This window comes from Phaseolus vulgaris, chromosome 11 (assembly GCF_051622355.1).
Source record: "Phaseolus vulgaris cultivar YP4 chromosome 11, ASM5162235v1, whole genome shotgun sequence".
Taxonomy (NCBI): Eukaryota; Viridiplantae; Streptophyta; class Magnoliopsida; order Fabales; family Fabaceae; genus Phaseolus; species Phaseolus vulgaris.
In genome coordinates, this window is record NC_143508.1 from 12,336,326 (window position 1) to 12,360,222 (window position 23,897).

The window sequence follows — 23,897 nt, forward strand, 5'->3', positions numbered from 1 at the left end:
ATTCTAAAAAGTGCCAACTAATGAATCATCCCCTAATCAACTCACATCATGTGGTATCATGAGATATGGTTTTGTTCATCTTTTTGAGTTGATTTGACACTTTTAATTCAAGCAATTTACATTCAAGTACCTTTACTTTCAAGTACTTTTACATCTTGTTCTTTACATTTTGTGTTCTTTACTTTCTTGTCATTACATTCTTGTTTTTATTTTGCAGCACCTTTAATTCTTTGCAGATTTTGTTTACCTTGTTTATTCATTGCATTTTTCATTTTGAATATGTTCCTTGTTGTGCCTTTTCATTGATCTTGCTTTTTTACTTTGTGTCATATGTTCTTTAGTGTATTAGGTGTTATTACTTTGATTCTCTTTGCTTACTTTTAATTGTGACCTTTCCATTTCCATTAGAAACTTGTTTTAGTAAAAGTTGATGTTAAGTTCCAAACATATGATTGCAAGTGTTCAATTATCTTGAATCCACCAATTTTTTTTTTTGGAAAATTGAATGTTTTTGACACTTTGCTTGATGCAATTTGGATAAAAAAAAGAGCCAAAACAGTACCAAAATGAAGTTAAAACAATGCGCATTTGGTTAAAAAACAATGAGAATCGTTTCTGAAGGCATCTTGCTTATCAATTGGTTTAGAAATTCATTTTTCCCACTTTTGGATTCAACTTGATTGACAAATTGTTTTCTACCTTGTAGAATTTTGTATCCTTTTTCTTTAACAATTTTCTAGTTCAAAAAGTTTCATAGTTAAAAGTTTAGTAAGGTTCTTTGAGTCTTCTTTTGTGCTTTTCTTGATTGTCTTGTATTCCAAGTTTTGTTATATCTCTTTTCTAACTTTGGTTTAGCCTTTCTTGTTTTACACTTTTCTTGGTTGTCTTTTTTTCTTCCCTAAAGTTTTGTGGTGATTTGACTTTGAGCAAGTGTTGTTTGCCTTGGCATCTTTCACTTGAAAATTATCCAATCCACAAGAGAGACCTTGGTTAAGGAAAGAAAAGTTTTCTTTGAGTGCTTACTTCTTTTTCTACCTATTGCCGTGAGCAATTGTTCATTCTAACTTGTTTTCTCTAATTGTTTGTTCTTCGTGTTTTGTGTTTGTTTGTTGATATGAATCATCTTTCTAGTGGTGAATTATCTAAACCTCATTCTCCTAAAAAAGTTTTTCTAATTAGAGAATTGAAAGAAGCTAAAAGAACCATTGCACAAAAGGAGGAAGCACTAAGACAAATGAAGGAAAGACTCCAAAGATTGGAGAAGCTAAATGAAAGACCACAAAGATAAAGGAAACAAAATCATAGATATGAATCAAGAAGTTCTTCCACTTATCATGACTATGATGAAGAAACCGAATGGAGAAGGCAACATTATGAAGATAGACGCCAACATATGGCAAAGCCTTATTTACCATTTGTAAAATTGCCTAGTTTTAGTGGAGATAGTGATCTTAATGTGTATTTAGGATGGGAGGCTAAATGTGAACAAATTTTTAATGTGCATGAGGTCCAAGATGACCAAAAAAGGTAAAGTTAGCCTCCCTAGAATTTTTAGACTATGCCATGCATGATGGCATAAACTTGTAATGGACATTGGGCTAAACAAGAGACCACCCATGGTTTCTTGGGATGATTTAAAAGAATGTATGTGCGCTAGATTTGTGTCTCCACATTATAGGAAAGACCTTTTGTTGAAACTCCAAAGGTTTCATCAAGGCACGCTTAGTGTGGATGCTTATTTTAAGGAACTTGAAAGTGAGGAGTCCAAAATGGCTCGCTTTGTAAGTGGTCTTAAAAGGGAAATCCAAGATCTGGTAGAATTATATGAGTATACTTCTTTAGAAAAAATGGTTCACCTTGCCATCAAGGTAGAATCCCAAATTTCCAAGAAAAACTCTTTTAAAAATTCTCATAATGATGGATTTTACCACACATATTGGAAAAATAAACAAAAATCTACTTCAACTTTTCCCTCCAATTTTAAAAAGGAGTCCACTTACAAATCAAAGGATTCAAAACCCTCACCTTCAACTCCTATATCCCCTACCAAAACCTTAAGTAAAAATGTTTTAAATGTTTAGGTTTTGTCATATAGCCGCAAATTGTCCAACAAAGAGAACCATGATGGTTAATGAGGGTCAAGTAGTTAGTGAACATAGTGATAACTCATCTAGATCTAACTTCCCTTCCCCTTCAAAAACCCTTAGTGAAAATGAATGTGAAATTCCTTGTGAAGGTGACTTATTGATAATAAGGCGAATGTTGGGAACAATTCCAAACCCTTTGGATGATACCCAAAGAGAAAATATTTTCCACACCTTTTGTCTTATCACCAACAAGTTATGTTCCTTGATTATTGATGGGGGTAGTTGTACTAATGTGACTAGTACAATTTGTGGAGAAGTTAGCCTTACCCACTATCTCTCATACCAAGCCCTATAAATTACAACGACTTAGTGCCGGAGGTGAAATCATGGTTAACAAACAAGTCCCCATAAACTTTTCAATAGGAAAGTATAAAGATGAGGTTTTATGTAATGTTGTGCCCATGGAAGCAACTCATGTTCTTTTAGGAAGGCCTTGGCAATATGATAGACATGTTTTACATGATGGCCTAACCAATACAATGTCTTTTTCCTTCCAAGGGCACAAGGTTACCTTAAAACCCCTATCTCCCCAAGAGGTTCATGAGGAACAAATAAAAATAAAAACTAAAAGAGAAAATGAGAAAGCAAAAGAAGTAAGTGCTAAACCGCATCACAACACCTTAACAATTAAATCAATCATGTTGACTCGTGCTCTGCCTCAACTTGAACCTCCAAGGTATTCTTCTTTTTTGTCTTTTTCATTACCCAAGGTTCTTACTTCCACACCATCTTGGTTAAAGAATGTTAGGGATGATTTTTACATACCTCCTAATGGTTTTAACCTTTTAAGAGGATTTTTTCCAAAAAATATCATCATTCCCAAACAATCTTTTCCAACATGGTCTGTCTATAGGACCTCTTTTTCTGAACTCCTAACATTTCAATATGCTAAGTCAAGTTTGCCTTTCTTTTCTTCCACTGTTTTATTTGATAGCAAACTGACTTTTTTTATATGCAGGAGTACTAAATTCGTGGTCGAATTTTCTCCAACTTGGGGGGCATGATGTGACCCAAAAACACACGAAGATAACCAATGATGCTAAATTTGAAGGGTCATCTCAACAAGCAAATAAAGATGCCATCAATAGGAGGAATAGTAAAAAACCAAAACACTTGAAGTTCTTCCTATTAGTGTTCTTAACATTGAGGCCCAAGCCCAAAGATTACTAAGAGTAAGGGCCCAAGCCTAAAGATTACTAAGAACAAGGGCACAAGCATTAGTAGATGGGCTACAATTAATATCTCTTTTTGTAATTTATTTAGAGTAGAACTAAAATAGAACATAAAAAGGAAGTATGAAAATGAGTATAGGACTTATGAGAAGATAGTAGAAAAGTCACACTTTCCATAGAGTTTGTGATTTGTTTGGGGTGAAATTTCAATGCCTTTTAATTCGCTTCTTCCTTTTTGCCTTTTGAATGACCGACCCTCTAAACTATATATAGAGGTGCTTGGATTTTGTAAAGACACATTGAATATGAAGTAAAGTTACTATTCTCAAATTGAGTTAGATTTTGTGAGACTTGTTCTCCTTTTCATAGTCTTATCTTGTGAGCCTTTGGGAACTCTCAAGTGGCGACATTCTTCACACATCTTGGAGTTTATTCACCTTTCAAGTGGCGTGAATCACTTCCCTTGCTTCAACCACATAAGTGTTTCATCCTTTCATCTTCTTTTTCCATTTCCATTCCATATCAAATTCTAAACATGTTGTTGTCTTGTGTTCTTGATTTCAATTGGTAGATTGTGTTTGTTTCTTGTTTCTTTTCGGTTTGAATTGATTGTTTGATGTTTCAATCAGTTCATCTTCTTTAGAATGTGTTTCTATTTGGTTTGAATTGTTTGTTTGATATTTCAACCGGTTCATTGTCTTTGTGTTTTTTATTGTTTCTAATTGCTTAAGAATCTCTATCCTAATTTTAAAAAGTGTCAACTAATGAATCATCCCTTAATCAACTCACATCACCTCTGTCATGCAAGTTGCTGATATTTTTACCAAGTCACTCATTTCTTCACAGTTTTGCATTTTGAAGTCCAAGTTGGGAATGAAAAATATTTACTTTCCAGCTTGAGGGGGGTTGTTAAAATATTTATTTATATTTTTCTGTTTTAAGTAGATTGGACCTGCCTTATTGCATGAGCCAATTCTCCTTTTCTGTTTTCTTTTGCCACTTGTTTAGACAACACCTTTTATTTTATATTCACCTTCTCTAATTACTAAAGTCACATGTGAAATAACATTCTTTTCACTTTTTCTTTGCCTCAATATTACTTTCTTCTCCCGCTCCCAAAATCTTTCTTCTCACACTTCCATCACATTAGCTTGTGCTTGATTAAGATTCATCGGTTTCTTTTCCATTTCCAATTTCAGGGTGAATCTACATCAAAAACGAAACATCATCTTTACTTCTAAGTGTAAAACATATAAGTTGAGCTGGTTAAACTTAACTTTAGTTATTAATACAGTATCAAATTAGTAAATCCTAATAAAAATTATTCTAATAAAATTTGTTGAGTTCGTGATATTTAACCAGCCATAAATATTTAATGAAGAAATGAGTTAAACTTAAAAGAGTGAAACGTATTTGCTACCATAATGTACTAATAGCTAGTGATAATATTATATATTTGAAAACTACATGTACTGCAACTACACTAAATATGTCGTTGCAGCAATTTGGTTTTTGAATATACCAACACCATGTAAAACTAGAGAAAGATGAAAGGTCTCTTAATCTTTCTTGAATAAAATCCATGGGTGGTGTTGTTAGCAAGGTTCTGTTTCTGCACAATCAATCTTAGTGGAAGAAGGATCTCTGCTGAGATTCCAATCAGATATCTGTGTGTAAGGTTCTGACATGTGTTGCACAAAAAGCACCTCACATGTCTAAGGGCAACAAAATTGGCTCTGTGAACCCATTTGTCACATTCCCTGCACAGATACGCATTATCCGCTGGGCAATACAATGAAGCCTGCAAGCCACACAGTTCACAAGAAGTGGAACAACCTCTTGTTGCAGAAAATGAAGAAATCTGTTGAGGTGGGAAGCTCCTGCATGAACCACCACGCTGTTTTCCTTCCACGCCTTTGCACATTTTGAGAAGCTTATAGATTTGTTGATTAAAGTATGAGTTGGTTTCTTAAATAAATGTTATATATAGAGGCTTGTAGGGTTAATTGAGTTAGTGGCCTTCATGGCAACTCGTCATCTTGAATCACATGCATGTTCCTTGGACGAATTCTTGTGGACAGTGACAAGAATGCACACTGCGTCACGTAATCAGCAGTGTTTATTTTATTTTTCACCCCATTAATTATTTGTCTTTTTCCAATCATGCATGCCCTGGTGCCATTCATTTAACATTTCTTTGTTTATTAAGTTCCAATAGTTGAAATTAGTTTAGATACATGTTATATATAATCACGTTAAACAAGTCAAAATTTCAAAATAAAAAAGATTAAAAAAAGAATAAAATACGACTTCTTGTCAATTTGAAAAGAATCAGAAGCTATGACAAGACTTTATTTAAGTTTATAAAATTGATTTAGTAGTTATTTATATATTATGAAATAATTTTGGTTAGAACATGGTGAGTCATACTTTATGTCGTTGAGTGTCCAAGACAAACGGGTGTCCTAAGAAGATTTATTGTATGGTCTAGAATTAGCAACTTTAAATGTGTAGCCCAACAATGGCCATTTGTTCCACGTGAAATAGAAACCGGTTTGATTTGTGCATACTGCTAGAAAACTTGCGTATTTTTGTGACTTTCTTGTGTTGCACGTTTGGTTCCAAAATCTCGTACACGAAGCTACAAGGGAAAAATGTGTCCTTGTCCACACATTGTTCTTGAGGACACCAAGGTATTATAATCCATGTATATGGCTGAAAACTAAGGAGCTTTCACCCACTTTCTTTACGAGGACATGAGGTGGTGAAAAGTGAGTGGATCCAAAGAAACACAAAGTTCATGGCATTGAAGATGAGTCTTTTTGGTGATTTTGATGACTATATATAGTACAATAATGCAAGTCTTAGTCTCTCATACCATTCAGCATGGTACGTGGCACAACAGACAACCGCTAAAAGGCTAATCAGATTTCTTGTTCATTCATAGGAAATAAATGAATAGAACAGAAAAATAAAGTTCTCAAGATAGAAAACCCCACTTGAATCTGCTAACAAATGAGTATGCAGAAACAGTGAACAAACTCAAAACCTAACAATTTATGCTGAATTGAGGTTTCTTGTTTAGCCATAACTTGAATACACATATAGGGAAAGGAACAATGTCTACAGTTAGAAATGGAACAAAAGGTGCCAATAAAGAGACATGAAACTTTGATTTTATGAATCAGAATGCCATAAGGATGAAAGGCTCGTCACTTTGGGAGAAAGCGAAGGTTTGTTTGTGACACTTTGGGAGAAAGCAATTTTGAATAAAAAAAGGATTTTTTTCTATATTATTTTTGTAAGACAGTTTTCTATATTAATTAATCATTATTCTTTTATAAAATTAATTATTCTTTAGTTGATAACTTGAGTATAAAGCAATTTCATTGCTGAAAGCAAGGCACCTAATTTATAAAAAAAAGGAAATTGTATGAGAATATATTTTGATTATATGCATGTAAAAGTATATTAAATTTATGTATGGAAGATTATATAAGAATTAATGTACGAGAATACTTTAGGGGAACACTTTAAGGAATACTTTTAGAGATATATTAAAGTACTTGTATACATTACAAGAATGTGGGTATTAAAGATAATGTCTTTGGTACTAACACTTTAACGTGGACGACTGACGACTGATGCAGTTTGAATGAGCTAAACTTACTTAAAATGGACACATTGAACTTATGTAATATGGACGCATTTTGAGTGGGTTTAACTTTTACAATGTGAATGCGTTATTTCATCTAAGACATCACAAAGTTTCGGGCTAGTGTGGGTGTAGCATATGTTTTTTGGTCACTAATTAGAATAAATTAAAGTCATAAATAGGCCTGGCCAACGCTATGAAGAAATAATTTAAAATGTTAATGTGGATTAGCACTACAAGAAAATCATGAAATAGAAACCAAGTTTTAGAGACCAAAATAATTAGTTGCAATAGTAACTAAATTAGAGACCATTTTGGAAACTAAAACAAAAATTGGTTTCTATATTAGTTTCTATTATTTTCTATTATTGTTAAATAGTTTCTAAATTGGTCTCTAATTAGCAACCAAGATTTTAGAGACTAAATTTAGAAACTAAATAATTGGTAGATAAAACCTTGGTTGCTAATTAGATACTAATTTAGAAACTATTTAACAATAATAGAAAATAATAGAAATTAATTTAGAAACCAATTTTTATTTTAGTTTCTAAAATGGTTTCTAATTTAGTTACTATTGCAACTAATTATTTTGGTTTCTAAAAATTGGTTTCTATTTGATGATTTTCTTGTAGTGTAGGTCCACACAAATTGTGAAATAAAAATAAATAAATACTTGAATTTTGTTGGAATTTGAATAGTATACTTGTGAATGTATTTAAAAGTGAGATTTGAACATGTTTTTTTTTTTTTAAAATTAATACTAGATTGAATTTAAATAATTTTTAACGAATCCAAATCCAATTTATGTGAATGTAATATCTGTAATTCATTGTAATAAAGAAATAAATTTACAAACAACATCAAATTTCAAACTGAAATGAATATTGAAATTGAATTATAACATGTTGTCAAGAAATCAAATCAGAATGAATTAATCATGATAACACAAATGTCCTGTAATTAAAATCCAAACCATAACTAGAAATCATATTTGAAAGTTGCATAACACCTGTTGTTTAGCATTACAATTCAAAATAACATAGAATGTAGTGTATAAGTTCCTATAAAGATAACATGACCTATGAAGAAAAAATTGAAACAGAGATCCAACAACTAGAAACATCAACAACTAGAAACATCAACAACTAGAAACATCATTTGGAACTAATAAAGTAAATTAATTATTCGTGTTATGGAACTAATGAATGAAGTATTACACAAACCAAAATATAATTAAGTTCAAACTCAAAATTTTATATTAGTGAATGAATTTGAAGACATGCACATTTAATGAATGGATATTGTAGCTAATTTGACTTACATGGATAATGAACTCAAGACACTGCCTGATCATCAAATTCTTTAGCATAGTGTGGGTGGACCTGACTCGCGCCAATTGATGTATTAGGTTGATGTCCATCCATCATGGCTAATTTTTGCTCCAACGCTGTATTTTATCCATCAATAGGGCTACATTTTGATTTGTTTGATCAAGTCTTTGATTTGCTTCACGACCTTTTGACGAAGTTATTCATTCTTAGCTATGTAGTTAATGGAATGATGTAATATGTTAGGTTGAGTCATTGATGACACACCATGTCGAATGTTGCCAGCCAAGTCTATAGTGCCATAATATCGACCTCTGCTCTTGCCTCTAACAACATCCTTCCAGCATTGAAGCTTTGTTGTTGATTAGATGTTAGAGGTAGATCCTTTAGAGTTTTTGGTTTGGATGGCTTTCAGTCGGTCATGGTAGATTTCCTAGTGCATTTTTAGGACTTCTCAATGTTACAATAGTAACTTAAAAATATAAAATGTGTAAGCAAAAGTAAAGCAACAACTTACATAAGTTTGTTTGGCACGAGTATCTACCCATGCACCATCCTTCTTAGTGTGTGTTGCCATAAATTGGCTCAACAGGTCGATCATATTTACGCTTCTGAAATAAATAAAAATAGTTAACAATATTAGATATTGCATACTAAGTTGAATAAGATGTAACGAAATATACATAATTAATGTACTTACCAGGCTCAATGTAATGTCCACATGTAATTTACAACCAGTGGAGTGCAATGCCCTACTTCGAGTTGATGACCAATTTAATTTATTTTAAAAAAATTTGTTTGAAACTTTTGAATCCCAATAGGTTGAAAGACCAATCCAGGCCTGCTCACCAATCCAAGTAGGTTTAGTCCCTTTAACCCGGGCTTTTCCAAGCATATCATAAAGGTGTTTCCTAACCTTTGACTCGTAGATTTTGTTTGATTTGTCACTCATCATGTAGGACCCAAATGACTTGAGTCTATAAATATGAACAACACAATTACGCATATTTTATAATATTCATAAATAGTTGGATGAGAAAGAATTAAAATACAAAGTTTAGGTTACCATAAATTCAATCCACCATTTAAGTTGGACTTCCTCATGTGCTTCGTCATAGTGATAATAAGGACCCCTAAATTGTGATTTAATTGCATGGCAAATTGCCTCAACATTATAATGGTTAGGTGTCCACCTACAAAGATTGGAAACCTTCAAGTTAACAATTAACATACAAAAGAAGAACAATAAATTTGAATATGAAAGTAAACTTACCCTTTACCCACTGGTTGTATGATGACCCACCCTCTACCATCACAATGAAAGTCCTCATCAAGGATATCGTGGTGCGTAAGAGGCGAGGTGGGCTGCACTAGAATAGTAAGGGAGGATTGCACTGGCATCCCACTCGGGCGAACCTGTTACCTGGTTGTCTCTTATCAGTCGGCCAGGTAACATACTTTTTGTCCCCTTCACGTCCTTGTACAAAATCTTCAAGGATAAAATTTTCAAAATCCCCTTGTATTGGACTAAGACCCCACTCGATTCAAACAGTGGTCTCGCCCGGTCTATTGCGCTAAGGAGCTGGAAGTTTACGCTTTATTCGATAGCCCTCCAAGGAGGCTACCTACTCAGAAGCTCTTGTTTGTATATAAGTCGTCCCAGTGGTGGACTGATTTTCATGGTATGCTCTTTTGTTATCTCTCTCATTGCTCGACTTAAATTGTTGACTTAAACATTTTTTTTTTATGTAGGCATCATGATGAGATGAGCTCCACAAGCGGTTGACGTGCTGACCGCCTTCCACAATGAAGTTGCCGGCAAAGGCAAGGGAAGCTTGGAGACGGTTGCAACTGGCAACCCCTTTGCCGCCAGGGCGACCGGTCCTTCAACCGATCCCAAGGAAAAGAAAAGAAAGAGGAGAGATACCGCCTCTACAACTCAATCTCCTCACGGTACACCGAGACGTCCTCCTCCGTCTGCATCCCCTATTCGGCTTGAGACTCCCTCACCGACCATGCCCCCGCCGACCGCTGCTGCCCATCCCTTGGTGCTCCTTGGTGGAGATTCCAAATTCTCCAAGGGCATTCAAGTAGGGTTGACACCAACCGAGGAGAATCTCCTTTCTTTGGTCCCAGAGGACGAGCTGCTTTCGGCTGCTATTGAGATGTAGTCCTGAGGGCTCGTACTGACTCGACTGGCCAATGATACTCGCAATCAGAAAATTGAAGAAATATCTCAGCTGGAGCACGAGATGGCCGAGGCCTCGAGCTCTCTTAAGTCATCGTTGGAAGCAGTGCTGACTTTCGAGTATTGGATGGCCAAGGCCGAGGCTGAGCTCAAGTTGAGTAACATGCGATGTGCCGAGGCCATTGAGCGGGAGGAAGGAGAGAAGAGGAGGTTGATTGAACTGGAGAAAGTCCTGGAGGAGTTGAAGGGCGAGCACTCGGTCACTAGAATACAAGGTGTCTGTTGAGAGGGAACTCGACTAGCAGCAAGATAATATTTTGCTAATGTTGGGTGAGACCTTCAACCAAGTCGTTCGGCTGACCCATTTGTTGTACAAGGGTCCACCTTCGGAAGGTGCCTTTGACGTCAACAAAGACGCTTTCGAAGGTCGCATGGTGACTCTTTGCCGAACTAGCTGCCCTTCAGAGTTTGGCACCGAGGACCGCTGCTGAAGACGAAGAACAATAGGTTTTAGTCTTTAATGTATTTTGTTCCTTTGGGACCAGGGTGTAGCCTCCTCCTTTTGCTTATGTTTAATATATCAGTCGCTTCTCGTCATTTGTGTTGCTAAAATGGACAATTAAAAATAATTGAAATTTGCCGAGTAAACTTACCGAGTATAATATGTTGTCGTTCAGTCAGACACTGATGATTCCTTTATTGTTTAAGTAGCTTTGTTGTCTTTAGGTATCGGGAGGGATTACTGATTAAGGTAAGCGTCATTGGGCGAACCAAATGTTTAGGTTTCGGGAGGGAATACCGATTAAGGTATGCATCCTTGGCTGAACCAAGTCTTTAGGTTTCGAGAGGGAATACCGATCAAGGTATGCATCCTTGGCCGAACCAAGTCTTTAGGTTTCGGGAGGGAATATCGATAATGGTATGCATCCTTAGCCGAACTGAGTTGTTAGGTATCGGGAGGGAATATCGATTAAGGTATGCATCCTTAGCCGAACCGAGTATTTAGGTTTCAGGAGGGAATATTGATTAAGGTATGCATCCTTAACTAATACAATCCAAGTCAACAAGGAGATGACCAAGGACTTAAATTACCATTCACACTATGAGAAGTCATCTCAACTTTCAAGTGAAGACCTCACCAAGGATCTAGCAGACCTCACCAGAAGGAGAAATGGGCAAAGACCAGAACATCAAATGTTCTTCCTTCTGGTCTTCTTAAGAATAAAACAAGTTGTAAATAAATTGGGCTCACTTTAGAGGTCCAAATAACAAGATAGGCTAGAATAGGTGTCTTTAGCATAATAGGGGGTGTACTTATCATTTTAGTTTGTTTTTTACCTAGTTTCTAAAAGAAGTGGCCTAAAGTGTGGTTTTGACTTAGTCAAACCCTAAAGGCAGCCCCCCTCACACATTTACCATCCTACCCTTGCTTCTTGTTTTCTAAGACACCATCTCCTAGGTCTCACCATACTCTTGTTAAAATCTCAATCATAAGTAAAGTGTCACCTCTAAAATGGAACAATCTAAAATCAGCTTACATCATTAACCGAACCGAGTTGTTAGGTATCGAGAGGGAATACCGATTAAGGTATGCATCCTTGGCCGAATCGAGTGTTGTCGTAGAGCATGTAAACTTAACTTGCATGTTAGATACACAAATTAAAAGAAATGCCTCATTAAAACCTTCTCGACCGAAAACCCTCCTTAGGGAAAAAACGATCGAGTGAGGAAAGAATGCATAGTTTTATTGATTTAACTATAATAATATTTTAGGTATGTGACATTCCACATCCTCGATATAATTTTGCTCGATAACCACTCTAGGTGGTATGCCCACCCAGTTGCAACATCTCAGATCTGGAAGGGGCCTTCCCAGTTGGAAGAGAACTTGCCATCTGTCTTTTTGGCCTCACTTCGCATTCGCCATACAAAGTCTCATTTTTGAAAGCTTCTCGGCTGAATCTTCGTATTATATCGCCTGACTGCATGTGGCTTTGCGGATTTTACTTCTGTCTTGAAGCTCGTTTAAGAGGTCGAGTTCGACTGACAGACTCTCCTGGTTGAGGGATAAGTTGAAGATTTGTCTTCTGAGGGACGACTCCCCAACCTCGATCGGAATCATGGCCTCGATGTCGTAGATCAGATTATAGGATATTTCTTGTGTTGAAGTTTGGGGTGTGCAGCGGTACGCCCATAAGACTTCTATCAGCTTTTCGATCCACCACCCTTTCGTCATGCTGAGTCAGTTCATCAGCTCATTAAGGATGAATTTATTAATCTCTTTGGCTTGCCCATTGGTCTAGGGGTGTTAGACCGAGCTCGCTACTGAATTTATGCCGAGTCCTTTGTAAAAAGTTTGAAGTCCTCGGTCAATGAACTATCGGCCATTATTAGTTATGATTGTGTGAAGGACTCTGAACTAGCATTTTATACTCCTCCACATGAAGTTTTGAACATTCTTGGTCGAAATGGAGGCGAGGGGCTTGACCTCAATCCACTTGGTGAAGTAATCCACCTCGACGAAGAGGAATTCGGTTTGGCTGAAGGAACTAATGATGTCCATTCCCCAGATGGCGAACGACCATGGAAACACTATGTTGTGGAGTGCCTCAGGCTTGAGATGGAACAAATGGTCGTACTCTTTGCACTCAGTGCATTTCTTCACATATTGATGGAGGAGGGCCAAGCACATCTCACCATGGAAGCCAAGACCCAAAGCTAGACCGTGATGAGCGTCTAGACTCAAGGAAGGAGCGTCTAGGACGTGATGAGGGAAGGCTACACATGGAGCGTCTAGGAGGAGACCTAGACCGTCTAGGCCCTATTACAAGGTCAATGGCTAAGCACATTCACGCCCAATTGGATGAAGCCACGGATGGAAGAGAGAAAGTCTTGTACATGTTACATGGAGGCCCATTAGGGGTGCTTAGTAATTAGAGTAGTGTTAGAAAGCATAAATGAGTGAACATTCTAGAACTTGTTTACTTGGCCGGTCATGAGCACATGTGCCTTGTCATTGTGCATTTCATTTGGCTCTCATTTCATTAGGAATTAGCTTAGTTTTTACGGCCCTATAGCTTATAAATAGGAAGGCCATCTCTTGTATTTTCCAAGATTATTGTGAGTAAAGTTATGCTGCCAACATTGTGCCATGCTTTGCTTCTACCTAGTTTCTAGGCTCTAATCTTCATCTTCCTCACTTACCATAGGGCTGGCCGAACCTCCCTAATCCCATACATATCATGCACCTTCAAGATCACCATAGCTCCTAGGAGGATCTTGCACATACACATCCATGGCTTCCGCACCATCTTTCACATGATTCTAAGAAGAGCTTCATGAATTTGCCATCATTTGGTATCAGAGCTTAGGTTCTTCAAGATGAGTTGTTCTTGGTCTTTTCATTTTTAGTTCTTCTTTATTTCATGTTGTTCATCTTATTTCCATAATTGTCTTGCTGTTTTTTACAGTTTAATTTGTTTTGGTGTGCTATTTGGAAGATCCAACTAGTGCACTTTGTTCAATTGATCTTGAACAATTCTTGTGCAAATTGTGATAGGATTCCATACACCTTTGAGTTGCTGTTTTCTTTTAGGTTTTTGAGTCTTTATTTCACTTTTAATTTGGTTCATATTATGCTCTTTGAGTCTTTTAATTTCTGAATCCATATATGTTTTGTCAAGTCATGTTCATCCACAATGTCATCAAATCATAGTAGTCCTTTGTTTGGTTTGATTGTTTCTTGATTTTGGGTATTTTTGCTTGTTTTGAAACTGCTGTGATTTTGATCTTTTGGTGCCTTTTATTTTTAGCTTGAGTTCACATTTGTGTTTAGATCTTACACAAATTCCTTTTCATCAATTCCATTGTGTTTATCTTTTGGTCTCTTGCTGTTTTTTTCCCAGTTTTTACAGAATCCCCTGTTTCACATTCTCTGTGCTGGCTGTTTTGTTCCAGAAAAATATTTTCACTCATAGGAAAATTTTGATTCTCTGGAATATGCAAGTATGAAGTGTTACAGAAAAGACAAAAAAAGAATTAGCTCAAAAGAGTCAACAGAAAAAAAATGATAAATATTTTAAAATTAGTGTGCAAATCTGAGGCGCTACAGCTGGCGTAACTGAACACTGAAATTGAAAAATTTATTAAAACAAAATGGTTCATGCGTTTTAAGTGATTCCAAAGCCAGATTTTAGCTAAGATCTTGAATATCTTGCATATCAAATTTCAGAATCAAATCTAAAAAACACAGCTCAGCATAAATTGGGGAAAAAAACGTTTCTGGCCCACAACAATTTTCGAGTGGTGCTGTTTTTTATTTTGTAATCTAATTCTAGTGCCATTCTTAGGAATTCTTTTGTGTGCCTACCTTTATTTGAGTACCTTTTATTTGCTTGCTTAATATTTCTTGGACCTCTTTCTAGTTGTCATAATCTAACTCCTTTTGGTGGTATTGTTTTATTCAATTAAATTGTTTCTTGCTTTTGTTCTTTGACCTCTAATTTGGTGCTGGAATTTATTTTCCCTTGGTGCTTAATTGAATGGAAATTTGACTTGAGGTCTAGTCTTTTGATAGGTGCTGGAATTGGAGAATTAAGACCTTCATTCTAAGGGGAAACAAAGACAAGGCAGAATCAAGCTTTCTTGAAAACACCACAAACACTTGGAGGGCCAACAAGCAAAGACAACAAGGAAGTGCCTTTAGCAAAAAGATGATCAACAAAGGGAGTTTTCTTAATTTCCTTGCAACTTAGTTTGTGTTAATTACCTCTTAATTACGTTATTAGACGGTGAGTGTGTCTTCAAGGGCTCCAAGTGTCCAAGAAGCCTCACCTAGGGCCGACTAGCGTAGAACTCTTTAATTAGCAATTGTTAATTGTTTTTAGTTGCTTTTCTATTGATTAATTAGTAACGCTTTGTATGTGTGGTTGTTTTGTTAAGCTTTTTTAAAACCGTCTAGCTTTGTTAATTAGTTAGCTTACATTGTTTTCTTGGATTGAAAAAAAAGTTTTTGATTTCTCAACTTAATTGTGTTCTAAGTAGTTTACTAAGAGAAAGTTTTGTGTGAAGACATTGAGGGATAGTTTTTGGCTAAGGCAAAGGCTTGGTACTTAAGTAGTCCTTTGTAACTCACCTCCCTTACCTGGAAAACTACCTTCTTTGACTTTCCTAAATTTCCTCAAGGTAAAACACTTATATACACAAAAACTTTAGCCATGTCTTCTCCTCCTCACTCTCCAAAGTCTATTGAAAGTGAAGTAAAATCTATAAAATCTCTTTTAAAAGAAGTTTCACAAGCTGTGCAAATGATTTCTTTTAGACAATTGGAGAATGAGACAAAAATTAATGAATTGGCTAAAGCCCATGAAGAGAAATCCCAAAAATCACAAAAATCAAAGAAAACTCATACTCATGCATCTAGGAGTAATGAGTCTCTAGGGGAGGGAAGCCTTAGAATTAATGACTATTACCAACCACCCCCTAGAAGGAATAGGCAAAGGGAGCAAGAGGGGCCAAGGGAAACTAGAGTCGACCTACCTCACTTCCATGGTAAGGAGAATGTAGAAACCTACCTAGATTGGGAGATGAAAGTAGAACAACTCTTTGCTTGCCATAGGGTGAGTGAAGAACGTAAGGTACCCCTAGCCACCCTTAGCTTCCAAGGGAACGCCATGTATTGGTGGACCTCTCTCGAAAGAGAAAGGCGTCGTCATAGGGAACCTCCCATTACATATTGGAATGACCTTAGGGGAGCCCTAAGACGCCGCCACATACCTTCCTACTACCATAGGGAGTTGATGGACAAGCTCCAAAGACTCCAACAAAAGAACATGAGTGTGGAAGAGTATAGGCAAAAAATGGAGCTCTACATGATGAAAGCATCCATTAGAGAAGAGGAGGATACCACAATAGCTACGTTCCTTAGTGGCCTATCACTTGAGATAAGAGATAGGGTAGAGCTCTTACCTTACCAAGACTTGAATGACTTGGTTCAACTTTGCATTAAAGTTGAGCAACAAATCTTACGCAAAACGTCAAGTCAAAAGGTGAACCCTTACTTTTATCCCAAGAAGAAGTTTAGAAGGGAGGGTAGTACATCAAAAGAAAAACCAAAAGAACCTACCAAACCTTTCACCAAAGAAACCTCCAACCCACCCATCCGAGCTAGAGATGTTAAGTGTTTCAAGTGCTATGGTAGAGGGCATGTGCAAGCACAATGTCCAAACCAAAGGACTTTGTTTCTTAAGGGAGTAGATGAATACACTAGTGGCGAGGATGAGCCTAGTGAGAGAGAGGAAGGGGGAGATGATGAGAGGGTAGCTCCACTAGAGGGAGAATTGCTTATGATTAGGAGAACCCTCAACAATCACCCTAGCACATCCATTGAAACACAAAGAGAGAACATATTTCATACAAGATGCAATGTTTTAGAAAATATATGTTCCCTCATTATGGATAGTGGATCTAGTTGTAATTGTTGTAGTGCTAGGATGGTGGAAAAGCTTAAGCTACAAGTAGTTCCTCACCCAAAACATTACAAACTTCAATGGCTTAATGAAAATGGGGAACTACATGTAGACAAGCAAGTGGAAATCAAGTTTTCCATATGGAACTACAAAGACAAAGTTTTATGTGATGTAGTACCTATGGAAGCTTGTCATATCTTATTAGGGAGACCATGGCAATTTGATAAGAAAACCTTGCATGATGGTCTCACTAACGAGATTTCCTTCACCCACAAGTATAAAAAGTTTGTACTTAGTCCTTTACCACATTCTCAAGTGGTGAAAGACCAAATACAAATGAAGCATAAGAGGGATGAAGAAAACAAAAAAAAAAAGAGCGCTAGAAAAAGAGAAAATCCTTAGGGATAGGAAAGCGCGGTAGAAGAGTGTTCCTTCCCACAAGGTTGATCAACAAGAAAAGCCTCTTGAAAACGTTTTTGAAAATTTGCTTCTTGTTGAACAACCAAGCCTTATCTTTTGTAAAGGAGCACTTACATGCACTGCCACAAGTAGTGAACTTATGAATTTACCTCCTCAAATAGAACACCTTTTAAGTGAATTTGAAGATCTATTCTCTAATGAGGGTCCTATTGGGCTTCCTCCCCTTAGAGGTATAGAACATCAAATTGACTTCATTCCGGGGGCAAGCCTACCAAATAGGCCTGCTTATAGAACAAACCCTGAGGAAACAAAGGAGATAGAATCACAAGTTCAAGACTTGTTGGAGAAGGGTTGGGTTCAAAAGAGCCTAAGCCTTTGTGTTGTACCTGTCTTGTTGGTGCCCAAAAAGGATGGAAAATGGTGCATGTGTTGTGATTGTCGAGCAATCAACAACATCACCATCAAGTATAGGCATCCAATCCCAAGGCTTGATGATATGCTTGATGAATTACATGGGTCAACTCTATTTTCCAAAATTGACCTTAAAAGTGGATATCACCAAATTCGAATCAAGGAGGGTGATGAGTGGAAAACTGCTTTTAAGACCAAATTTGGATTATATGAGTGGTTGGTGATGCCCTTTGGGCTTACTAATGCCCCAAGTACATTCATGAGGCTTATGAATCACACCTTGAGAGATTGTATAGGTAAATATGTAGTAGTTTATTTTGATGATATCTTAGTGTATAGTAAAACCCTGGAAGACCATCTAAGTCACCTTAGGGAAGTTCTTCTAATGCTTAGGAAAAATAGTCTTTTTGCAAATAGGGATAAGTGTACCTTTTGTGTAGATAGTGTAGTTTTCTTAGGCTTCATAGTAAACAAAAAGGGGGTGCATGTAGACCCCGAGAAAATCAAAGCCATCCGCGAGTGGCCCACTCCACAAAATGTAAGTGATGTAAGAAGTTTTCATGGGTTAGCTAGCTTCTATAGAAGGTTTGTGCCTAACTTTTCTAGTCTAGCTTCTCCTTTGAATGAACTTGTTAAAAAAGATGTTGCATTTTTTTGGAATGAAAAGCATGAACAAGTCTTCCAAAGGCTAAAAGCTCAACTCACCAATGCACCAATTCTATCTCTCCCAAATTTTTCCAAAACTTTTGAGATAGAGTGTGATGCATCGGGGGTAGGCATAGGTGCGGTTTTGTTGCAAGGTGGACACCCCATTGCTTATTTTAGTGAAAAACTCCATGGTGCCACCCTCAACTATCCCACCTATGACAAAGAGCTCTATGCTCTTGTGCGAGCTCTAAAGACTTGGGAACACTACCTTGTGTCCAAAGAATTTGTCATCCATAGTGATCACGAGTCTTTAAAATATTTGAAGGGCCAACACAAGCTCAACAAGAGACATGCTAAATGGATGGAATTTCTTGAACAATTTCCTTATGTAATCAAATACAAGAAAGGAAGCACCAATATAGTGGCCGATGCTCTTTCAAGACGGCATACACTCTTTTCAAAATTGGGTGCCCAAATTCTTGGATTTGATCACATAAGAGAACTTTACCAAGAAGATCAAGAACTCTCATCCATCTATGTCCAATGTCTACATAGAGCGCAAGGAGGTTATTATGTGTCCGAGGGATATCTTTTTAAAGAGGGAAAACTTTGCATTCCCCAAGGAACACATAGGAAACTCCTTGTCAAAGAATCACATGAGGGGGGACTCATGAGCCATTTTGGAGTTGATAAGACTCTAGACCTTTTAAAAGCAAAATTTTGTTGGCCACACATGAGGAAAGATGTCCAAAGACATTGTTCTAGATGCATATCATGTTTAAAAGCAAAGTCTAGAACAATGCCTCATGGACTCTACACCCCTTTGCCGATTGCAAATGCTCCTTGGGAAGACATTAGCATGAATTTCATTTTAGGACTTCCTAGGACTGCAAGAGGCCATGACTCTATCTTTGTGGTAGTGGACCGTTTTAGCAAAATGTCCCATTTTATTCCTTGCCACAAGGTAGATGATGCTCAAAATATTTCTAGACTCTTCTTTAGAGAAGTGGTGAGACTTCATGGTCTCCCTAGAATTATAGTATCCGATAGAGATCCCAAGTTTATAAGCCACTTTTGGAAAACTCTTTGGGGCAAACTTGGAACAAGACTACAATTTTCAACTTCTTGTCATCCTCAAACGGATGGCCAAACCGAAGTAGTCAATAGATCTCTTGGGACTATGCTTAGGGCTATCATGAAGGGCAACCATAAATCTTGGGATGAGTATCTTCCCCACATTGAATTTGCTTGCAATCGAGTAGTTCACAAGACTACTAATGCTTCTCCTTTTGAAGTAGTATATGGTTTTAATCCTCTCACACCCATGGATTTGTTACCTCTTCCTAATCCACAAGAATTTGTGCATAAGGAAGGAGTAATCAAAGCCGACTTTGTAAAGAAAATGCATGAGATGATTAAACTCCAAATACAACAACAAAATGAGAAGTACACAAAATACAAAAATAAAGGGAAGAAGGAAATAATTTTTGAGGAAGAAGACTTAGTTTGGCTTCACATTCGCAAAGATAGATTTCCAACTCAAAGGAAGTCCAAACTAAGTCCCCGAGGTGATGGACCCTTTCAAATCCTCAAGCGAGTCAATAACAATGCATATAAATTGGACCTACCTCTTGAATATGGAATTCATGACACTTTTAATGTAATTGATCTTTCTCCATTTGTAGGTACCAATGACGATGACGAGCTGGATTTGAGGATAAATCCATTCCAAAGGGGAGGGGATGATGGAGGAGGGTCAAGCACATCTCACCATGGAAGCCAAGACCCAAAGCTAGACCGTGATGAGCGTCTAGACTCAAGGAAGGAGCGTCTAGGACGTGATGAGGGAAGGCTACACATGGAGCGTCTAGGAGGAGACCTAGACCGTCTAGGCCCTATTACAAGGTCAATGGCTAAGCACATTCACGCCCAATTGGATGAAGCCACGGATGGAAGAGAGAAAGTCTTGTACATGTTACATGGAGGCCCATTAGGGGTGCTTAGTAATTAGAGTAGTGTTAGAAAGCATAAATGAGTGAACATTCTAGAACTTGTTTACTTGGCCGGTCATGAGCACATGTGCCTTGTCATTGTGCATTTCATTTGGCTCTCATTTCATTAGGAATTAGCTTAGTTTTTACGGCCCTATAGCTTATAAATAGGAAGGCCATCTCTTGTATTTTCCAAGATTATTGTGAGTAAAGTTATGCTGCCAACATTGTGCCATGCTTTGCTTCTACCTAGTTTCTAGGCTCTAATCTTCATCTTCCTCACTTACCATAGGGCTGGCCGAACCTCCCTAATCCCATACATATCATGCACCTTCAAGATCACCATAGCTCCTAGGAGGATCTTGCACATACACATCCATGGCTTCCGCACCATCTTTCACATGATTCTAAGAAGAGCTTCATGAATTTGTCATCACATATTCTGCACAGTCACTCTAAACGGTCGGTCAGAAGTACCCGCCCTAAGCACTTTCGCGACCATGGTTCTAGCGCCTGAGTGGCTCCCACATACTCCATCATGGATCTCTTGAAGGATATACTCTACCTGCTCCTTAGTGATACACTTCAGTAATGGCTTAGAGTATCCTCTTCTATATAGGTCCTGACCGATCATGGTGTATGATGACTTTTTACGGCAAGTGCACTGCGTTTGTCATAAGTAATAATTGTCCCTAAGGACGGATATCGATCCCACAAGGAACAATGAATTATCGAGTACAATAATCGCTAAATATAAAAATAGAACAATTAAAAGAGTTTTGAATTAATTGTGTTGGCACTGATCAATAAGAAAACAGACAAAGAATTAGTTGTTTCAATTGGAAAAATAAGGATTAGTTTCATCTCTCTCACTCTCAAGTATTTTGATTAGCATGTCAATATTAAGTTCTTTGATTAAAATTGATGCCCGTATAAAAATCATTTATATTGATTCCTCGCATATAAAATACTTAAGAATGTCCCCTAACTATCGATCCCTCGCATAATTATAAGAACAACTTAGAACAAAGCTCAGACGTTTAATAGCAATTAACATTTCAAGTCTATTCCTAGCACTCAAATATGTTAAGTATTGTTGTTTAGGTCTGAACCCTAAAAATACCTCCCGGTCAGATTTAAGATTCTCAATTTGTCACGGAAAATTAAAAGTAAAACAACAATACCAATAATCAATCAAGAACTGAATATTAATATATAAGATATCACCTCAATGCATAAGAGTTTGAGCAGATTACTCCCAATCCCAAAGGGTAGAATTAGCCACGCATACTTCTAGCACCTTCCATTCTCCCAATTGGGTTACAATTCACTCTATGGTGTTTTCCTCTCAATCTGGCCCCCTAAGGTTGAGCCTCTAGCCCTCTATTTATCCTAGTTTTCTAGGGTTAGGTTGTTTATTGTGTCGCGCTAATGGGCTAAATGATAAAACATAAAAAAGGCCCAATCTTTCTTTGCATCTTTTTCCATTCCGGGACCTTCTATCTTTATCTTTTTAGCTCAAATCATTCATCTTTAATCCAAATCTCCAATCTTCCTTAGAAATATGCAATTAACACCAAATTTGGGAATAAAATACTCTTATTCAAATAAAGATCATAAAAAATGTAAAAATGTATAAATTCATAAATTAGGGATTATTTTATATGTAAATTAGCAATAAATCCTCATAAGTGTCTATATTTTAATATGAAATATTACTGAAATTAGACACTTATCAGTGTACTTGACACATTGCTGCCTCATTACTTTCTCTTCCTCCAGCTTGCACACATCGTGCTCGAGGTATTTTGCAAGTAGGGTCATCCATGTGTCGTCCTCGGTCACGCCAAACACTCGGCCTCTCCTACGCTATAATGTCGTACGTAAATCTGTACAACAGATCTATGGTAGCTATTCTTTGTCGTAGCCAACAGAGACAACGTTTCGACCTTCATATTATCCTCTTTACGGATATGCTCCATCGTCACCCTCTTGAAATGAGCAATGAGATTAGAGACCGTATGGTAGCACCTTTGTAACAAGGGTTCCTTCACCTTAAATTCTCCTTTAATCTGACAGACCACCAACTAGAGTCGCTTTTGCATGTTACTTCACGAGCTCCCATGTCATTCGCCAAGTTCAAACCGGCAAGGTGGCCTCGTACTCGACTTGCTTATTGGTGGCTTTGAACTCAAACTGCACCACACAAGAACACACAGAAATACAATGTTCAAGGAAGAAGAGGAACAAAATACACCTGGGTAAATCAAAGCTTAAAGTTCAAAAGTACAAGAACCAATCCTATTCCACACTTGAGATGATCCAAAAGATTTTGAAATCTTGAAAATTGTTTTTGATTAATCTTTCTTTCTTAGTTAATGCATAGGAGCGTAAAACAACCTTTTTATATTCTAATCAAATGATAAAAGCAGCTAAATCAAAAACCAAAAGCTATTGGAATAATTTAAAACAAATTGGAACCACTTAACAAAATTTTGTCAAGGTTTTTAGAAAAAACAACTAGTTGATTTCTCAAAACAATCGGTTGAATCTGTTTGACAGCAAAGCCAAAACAATGCTAAGCTTTTCCAAGCTATTTTAAAAACCACCAAGTGTCAAACAACCAAATGATTCGACATTTCAACCTGTTGAAATTTCACACCCTTTTAGAAAATCCATCTTTGCAAAAAGATTAAGATTCAACTAACTTTGGATCATCTTAAAGAGTGAATTAACATTTCAAAGACTATTAGACAACACACATAACCAACAACAAAGTCTTCAAGATTTCCACTTGGATTTGGAGACATCAAAGCACATTGTTCAACATCATAGCCCTTCTCGGTGTCGGGATGAGGTCAACATTCAAGGGCTCATCCAGAATCATTCCCCTATCAACATTTAAATGGTATACCTTGTAAATTGAGGTCCTCAGTTCTACCTATGCTTGTCTCCTCGACCAACAACAGGTCGATTTAAGCACTACTTCTCCTTATCTTTCCTTTTCTCCCAGCCTGCTTCGGTCTTGGCCCGACTCCTGTACTTCTTCAACACCTCCAGCTGCATGTACCTAACAACTTTTTGCCCGAGCTTGTCAAGGTTTACAACTAGCTTTCTCGCACAAACTATTAGAAAACGGCCCTGGCCATAGGGTCGTGACCATGTGATGCATGGCCATGTCCGGACTCAGATTTCGAATGTTCAGAGCTACTTTACTGAACCTTTCCATGAACAACCTAAGAGATGCTCCCTTCTCTTGGCGAATGTTGACCAGGGCGATAGAAGTCAAGTGGTGCAGTGAGCTAGTGGCGAACTGTATTCCAAATTTGGACACCAAACTCTCGAAGAAGTCGATGGAGATTAGAGGAAGCCTTGTGAACTAGCTCAAGGCCCCTCCCTTCAGTGAGGTGGGGAACACTCGGTAATGATTGCATTGTTGGAGGTGTATAAACTCATGTACATGGTGTACA